Source organism: Natator depressus, chromosome 3 (genome assembly GCF_965152275.1).
Source record: "Natator depressus isolate rNatDep1 chromosome 3, rNatDep2.hap1, whole genome shotgun sequence".
Taxonomy (NCBI): domain Eukaryota; kingdom Metazoa; phylum Chordata; order Testudines; family Cheloniidae; genus Natator; species Natator depressus.
The window spans coordinates 174,185,971-174,192,922 of NC_134236.1; positions in this window are offsets into that span (position 1 = coordinate 174,185,971).

The following is a 6,952-nucleotide window of genomic DNA, read 5'->3' on the forward strand; positions in this document are numbered from 1 at the left end:
TAAATGAAGTTTCAGTTTTTCTTATGGGTGATATCCACCCTCTCTGCAGAAAGGCAGCAGAGGGTCTATGCACCATTATATCCCACATAAGCCATATCTTCTGAGACATAAAACTATACCATGACAAAAAGTGAACATAAAGGATGAGCCACCATTCAAGCACGTCCTCATAGCCAGAGGTCACCCTACAGCACCCCACTTTTGTTTCCGCCTTTGCACTATTCAGATAAACTTCATCCAGGCTTTTTTGGGGGGTCAAAGACACCCCTCCTTGGGGACTGGACAAACACAACTCACATAAAATAAACCACGTAAAACTAAAAAATCCCAAAATATAGTCCATTCAAAAGTCCACACAACACAACAGTGTCTCTTCCTGCCTGAGGCCTTTATAGACTTGCCCTACTTAGTCAAGATCTCTCACAGATCAGCCTAGGACAACCCTGAACTCAGGCTCACCACAGCAAGAACATTTCATACTATTTCCTGAACTTTCCCCTTCTCCCAGCATCCTCCTGCTGCTCTTTTTAGGGCAAACACTTGATCTTACCCAGGTGTGGCTCTTCAGTAATCAGGGTTGGCTGGCTGCAGGCCTTTCAGCCCTTAGGGCAAGGCACTTTGTTACAGGGCAGAAATAGGGTTGCGAACTTTCTAATGGTACAAAACCAAACACCCCTGTCATGCCATGCCCCGACCCTACTCTGAGGCCCCTCCCCTGCTTGCTCCATCCCCCCTCCCTCTGTCACTTGCTCTCCCCCACCCTCAACTCACTTTCACCGGGCTGGGGCAGGGGGTTGGGGTGCAGGGTCCTGGCAGCGCTTACCGTGTTGCCCAGGAAGCAGCTGCCAGGTCCCTGAGGCCCCTAAGCACATGGGCGGCCAGGGAGGCTCCGTACGTTGCCCTCCCACCCACAGGCACTGCCCACACAGCTCCCATGGGCCGCAGTTCCTGGCCAATGGGAGCTGTGGAGCCAGCACTGGGGTGGGGGCAGCGCGTAGAGCCTCCCTGGCTGCCCATGTGCCTAGGGGCCACAAGGACCTGGCAACCGCTTCCGGGAGCCACGTGGAGCTAGGGCAGGCAGGGAGCCTGCCTTTGCCCCAGGCCCCAGCTGCGCCACTGACTGGACTTTTAATGGCCCAGTCCGCGGTGCTGACTAGAGCCACCAGGGTCCCTTTTCGACTGGCCGTTCCAGTCGAAAACTGGATGCCTGGCCACCTTAGGCAGAAATGTCTGTTTCAGCTGTCTAAATATGTACTTACTAAGATATTTCAGCATTAATAGCTGCTGGAAAATGTGATAAGCTAACCAAAGAGTCTCATAGGCACCTGAATGGAATACTCCTTGATATTACACTTGAGGTAGGCAGCTCTCAGATTCACATGAATCTTCCGTGGCTCTTACCCTTGATTGGGCCTGTTAACCCTCAGAAAGTGAATCAACAAGCTTTATTTTTCTCAGTTTTAAAAAATATCTTTTAGCTGCTTACTTACTATGTGCCAAAGCCTTTCTCCAATGAGGTCAATGGGAGCTTTGCCATTGATTTAAATGGGAGTTGGTACGTTTTGGATATATTGCATTTAGAATAGGTTTTTCTTTCTGGGACATACGCTTCCATCTGAGCATGTTTACTTTAGTTGGTACTTTTTAGTTGGTCTTACTTTAGTTGGTCTTGTGAAGAGATCAGATTAAATCTTCACTCATGGCAGAATGAAACATAAGAAAAGATGGTTTTATTTACTGTGGCTTTGTACATGTAGGAAACCATCTCTTTTTAATATTTAAATTATGCAGTCAGTGTTGAAGAATTTAAAACTTCCTTCTAAATCTTGTGGACCAGATTCTATCCTGGCTCATAATGTGCAAGCTTGTTATGTCAGTAGGGTTTCATAAGACAATATCAGCCTTGGAGGAACATAGAGCACAGCCTTGGTCGCTAATGGATATTTAAAGTGAATTAAGATGTTTTGGCAAAGAAATATCTTCTCAGTACAAAGAGCAATAAGAGCCATTGTAAATTCTGTGGAAATGCCAGAGGGACTGAAAACAAGGGAGATCAAAGCCCTTCATAAATCCTCAGGTCTCTTACACTGCAGGGAGATGTGGGGTTTAACATCTGGTCAACTAATAGAGAGTTTATCCCTTTTCATATTTTCTGAGCATAAAATGTAATTTTCTTCTTCCTCTAATTTTTATTGTTATTTATTGTTTCTATTATAACAGCCTATTACATTTTGTACAAACATATAGTAATAAACAAAATGCCAGTCACAAAGAACTACAAATGTTCCTTTGAAAAAAAAGACATCCAGTGATGCAGATGTGGCAGCATGGTGCAGTCCTTTCCATTGTTTGTCACCTGGCACAGCTCAGGGTGGAAGTAAAGGTGATTTTATGCCACCTTTATATCCTCCTAATCCTGGGGCCACTGAACTTGTCCCGAGAAGCATCTTAAAGGGGCTTTAGGGCAGTTCTGGGTTGCACTACTTCCCAATGGCCCCTGCGGGTCACTCCCAGAGCTGGAGATCACCAGCTTGCAAGGGCAACCTAAACCTCATCCTCCTTTTCACATGACATGCTCCTTAAACTGAGAGGGGGTGGCACACCTGCCTTATACCACTCAGGAGACCCCCAAATGGCCAGTTATACCTGCTTTAACGCTGCTTTGTGATGCCAGAGCTGTGCAAAAATAATCTTAGCAGGGCATTGGACTTAGCTATACATTTTAGGTCCTGATGCTTCTCTGATTGAAATAAATGGCAAAACTCCAATTGATGTCACGGAGAGCAGGATTGGGTGCTTATTTTGTATAGTGTCTTAAATACAAATTATATTTCTAAACAATGTACAGAGTTGTACTTAGGACCTGACTGCACCATTAAAGTCAATAGGAGTCCTGCCATGCACTTAACTAGGTGCAGGACAAGTCCTTTATACAATAAATAGCAGGAAGAGAGCAATATTAAGGAGAAATAGGTAGGGGAGAACAGATGCTTCTCAGCTGAAATTTTACGTAACAGTAGAGCGGAAAGAATGGGTGGGCCCCCAGAAATGCTTCCCCGCTCTTCCACATAGCACTCAAAATGTTATTGGAAAAATCTAGCAAATAAAAAAAATCCTTCAAAACAAAATGTTCCCTCTTTGCTTATTACATATGGAGTAATGTCAGCCAAGTAAACTTGTTTGTTATAGCAACTCATCCATTTCTAAACTTTAAGTGGAAACAATTAAAATTAGGGGGGAAAACCCACCTTTTCTGATCTGATCAGGCAATCAGGACTCAAACTCTAAAAGGAAATGTTGCTCTAGTCTGTAAGTTTAATGCAAGCGAGTAACAGTTTTATTTACAACCAGAGGCTTCCTTATGTGCTTTCGTACTTGTGTTAGCTTTGTCTAATTAAAAGGTCAGAATGAAGAAATAGAAGGAAAAAAGGTTACATGTGTTTAAGTTAAGAATATCTACTGCTCTCCAGGAAAGTTGGGACCATCATTAAATGTCAGCTAGACAAAAAGCAGTAGGATGACATCATTTTGTTGCCATGAAATGCTTCTAAATTTACCTTGAAGATTCACATATCCACAGGACTGCATGTCTGCCAGTGACTCATGCTGACTCATTCAGTAAGTGAGCATTCAGCTACTTAGTCTCTATACCGGCTTACAGTGATATGATTTCCAGAGTGATTTCTTTAAAATTTAATTTAGCATGCTTTTGCCACAGGGACACATACAATTCTGTGATTTTAGTTTTATTTATTTATTTTTGTCTTATTCAATGTGTATTCATAAGATGTTTCGTGCTATTATTTCCAAACCAGCTTTTAAAATGGTGTGGATAGACATAACTATTCTTATGTCCAGCCACAGAGGTTTGTTTATACATGTTCCAGTTATACATAAGCAGTGATAATTTATTGATGTTTATGGAAACCAAAGGCCTTAAACTTTACCATTGGATTTCTGCCATGGTTTCAATGGGAGCAGAAGCAGGGCGCAGTTGTGAAACGTTTCTAGTCTTGCACTCTGAAATAATTAATGAATAATGGGCCTGATTCTGATTTCATTTCCATTTGTATAAATCAGGAGTCACTCCAGTGAAGTGGTATAAAAATTGATGTGAGATCAGAATCAAGTCCAATAAATTCCTAATAAGTGTTGCTATGACTATATTGAGCCCAGTGGAAGTCAATGGGAATTTTGTCATTGACTTCAATGGAAAGAATATTAAGTCCATTGTCAATCTCTCTCTCATGTTTAGATGTAATTCTGAAAAGCTACAGCAGCGAGCTGGTGTACGCCTACAAGTAGTTCTCTGTTGTAACAGTACAAATATTGCAATGGCATAAAAAGGGAAATGCCATGGAAACTCTCTCTGAAACAAAGTAAGTGGTACTTCCCTGCATTCCACTTCATTGTAATTTCCTGATCTTCCCTACAGTTGGGTATAATTGTTAAATCATGATGACATAAATGGTTTCATGCCAGCTCTCCACTTTCAAGGTAATTTATTTATTTTTTGTAAGGAATCTACAAGTATTTATTCAAAAGAGGTGAGGGGGGAGAGTGTGTATAAAATGAACAGGTCTAGACTTCTGTGTTGCCTGGACTTGTTCTGGAACCATTTGCTTTTTAACCTCTTGTGGTATATAACTACCCAAGTCACAGGCAACAGAAAATCAGGTCTACAAAATGATCCTTCTCCCAACAGGAGTAGGATCAAGCACTTAATCATGTCAGTAGGGGGCTCCAGAAACTGTTCTGCTACACTGTTCATATCTTTGGAGAAAACAATTCTTACCTACCCTCATGCTGCCCACTCCTTCTCCAGGCTAGCAGCTTCTCTGGGAAACTGCGGCTTCTCTCTTTAGTATGCCAAGTTTGATGGTGCCTTTATAGTTCTGGATTACATGCTTCACTTTTCTTGCTCTTGTGGTCAGTCATGGATCACACTCCTATCCTGCGGTGATTCATCTATGTTTCTGTCCTTTGATCTCTCTGACTCAGAGACTTGTCCCATCTGGAATCTAAAAGTGCTGGCTAGTCCATGGTGGGTTTCTGCTTCATTGACTTCCTGGTAACTTAGATATAAATTGCTTTATTTTTCTTTTAGAAAAATAGAATCCCAAAGTCTCTTTAATTATTTTCAGTCCACACCCCCCTTTCACACTAGATTTCCTGCTAGATTTTTCACTAGATCACTATTGCTTCATTGGGTGTGGGCAGGGGCAGCAGGTTTGTATAATTTTTGATGGTGCCCAGAACGGGTCCAAGTCCCACCCCCAACACACACCTGCCTTGTAAGCCGAAATATATATTTTAAAATAATGTAAAAATGGACTGGAAACAGTAAGCATTTAACAGTTTCCCTTTTAAACAGTTTCTGGCTCGGGGTGCAGGCTCTGGGGTGGGGCAGGGGCTGAGGAGTTTGGAGTGTGGGAGGGGCTCAGGGCTAGGGCAGAGGGTTGGGGTGTGGGGGTGAGGGCTGCGAGGTGAGGCCGGGGATGAGGGGTTCACGGTGCAGGAGGGGGCTCAGGTGGGGCAGAGGGTAGGGTTGTGGGGGGGTGTGGGGTCTGGGGTGGGGCAGGGCTGGGGATGAGGAGTTTGGGGTGCAGGTAGGCTGCCATGGGGCTGGGGCCAGAGAGGAGGACTCCCCAGTCCCCCAGCCCTCTCCCCCAGGCAGCACACTCATCCAGCACCATCACTGCATGTGCTCCTAGGGGCCGGGCCCCTCTCAGGTCCAGGAAGCCCCCTCGCCTCCCCTGTAGTGGGTGCTGGGGGGGGAGGAGAGGGCTGCCATCACATGTGGCCTCCTCCCCTGCTGCAGCCTGTTGCCCCTCACCGTAGCCTCATGGGGGATGGGGCTACCCTTTGCCCAGTGTGGAGCAGGAGTGGTGGCTGCGGGTGGTGGTGGGGGAACACAGATAATACGGTCAGACACTCACCCAAGCCTCAGCAGCTGCTCAGGTGAGGTCCAGACTCCATCTCCTGGAAGCCCCCTTGACATCGCCTCCCGGTGGGTGCAGGGGAGGGGAGGGCTGCCAACCATGTTTGCCCCTCCCTCCCCTTCTCTCTCTGCAGGTGTAGTAGCTGCCTCAGCCTGCCGCCGGCGCCGCTCTTGTGTTGTAGGCAGCAGCCACCAGCGGTGGCAAGGAAGCAGTGCGAAGCTACAGGGCAGCCATCCGCTTGAGGCAGGGATGCTCCAGGGCCCAGGGGAAGTGCGTGGGGGCGGCAGACAGGGGCCAGGGGATGCTCCAAAGCAGGCATGTGGGGGCGGCAGGCAGGATCAGGGGAGAGACTATTACAGTTACAATAAAATAGCCCCATGGGAATGTTCCAGTTACAATAAAATTGCCCCCCTATGGGTTCCCTGGGTAAGCACCAGCATTGTATATTGTTGACGCCTATATAGGCATATGCATGGGAAAGGATTTGGGGGGGGGGGGGTTAAAGGTGTGAGTGTGGAGTGGAAGATTTCTTTGCAGGTTGCGAGAGGCCAAAAGGGGGAGGAAGGAAGAGAGCAGAGAATGGGTTAACTTAACACCTTAGCTAGCTTTGTCTGGAGATAAGATGCTGGCCCCGGTTTAAGGTCATAGGCTCGATGAGAAGTCTTTAGCTGCATTTACATCTTACCCAACCCCCTCCACCAGCCATAAAAAAAAAAAGAAACTAAGCAAAGCAGGGCTGCAAAAATTACAATAAAAACAAATAAAATGGCAAAGGCCAACGGGGGGGGGGGGGCGGGAAACAAAGTATCTGGAGCCGGTGTGTTTTGGGAAAGCCGAGGAGGCCACAGCAAGCTTTAAACTGGTACAAAAAGCACCAAAAACAGAAGCCACCAAACAAAAACACCCCAAAAGAATCCAGGACTTAAAAACCCTCCCAAAAGCCACAACAAGTCGAAAATCACAGCGGACCCTGGATGACCCGTGCACGGGGCAAGAACTCCCGTCCACCC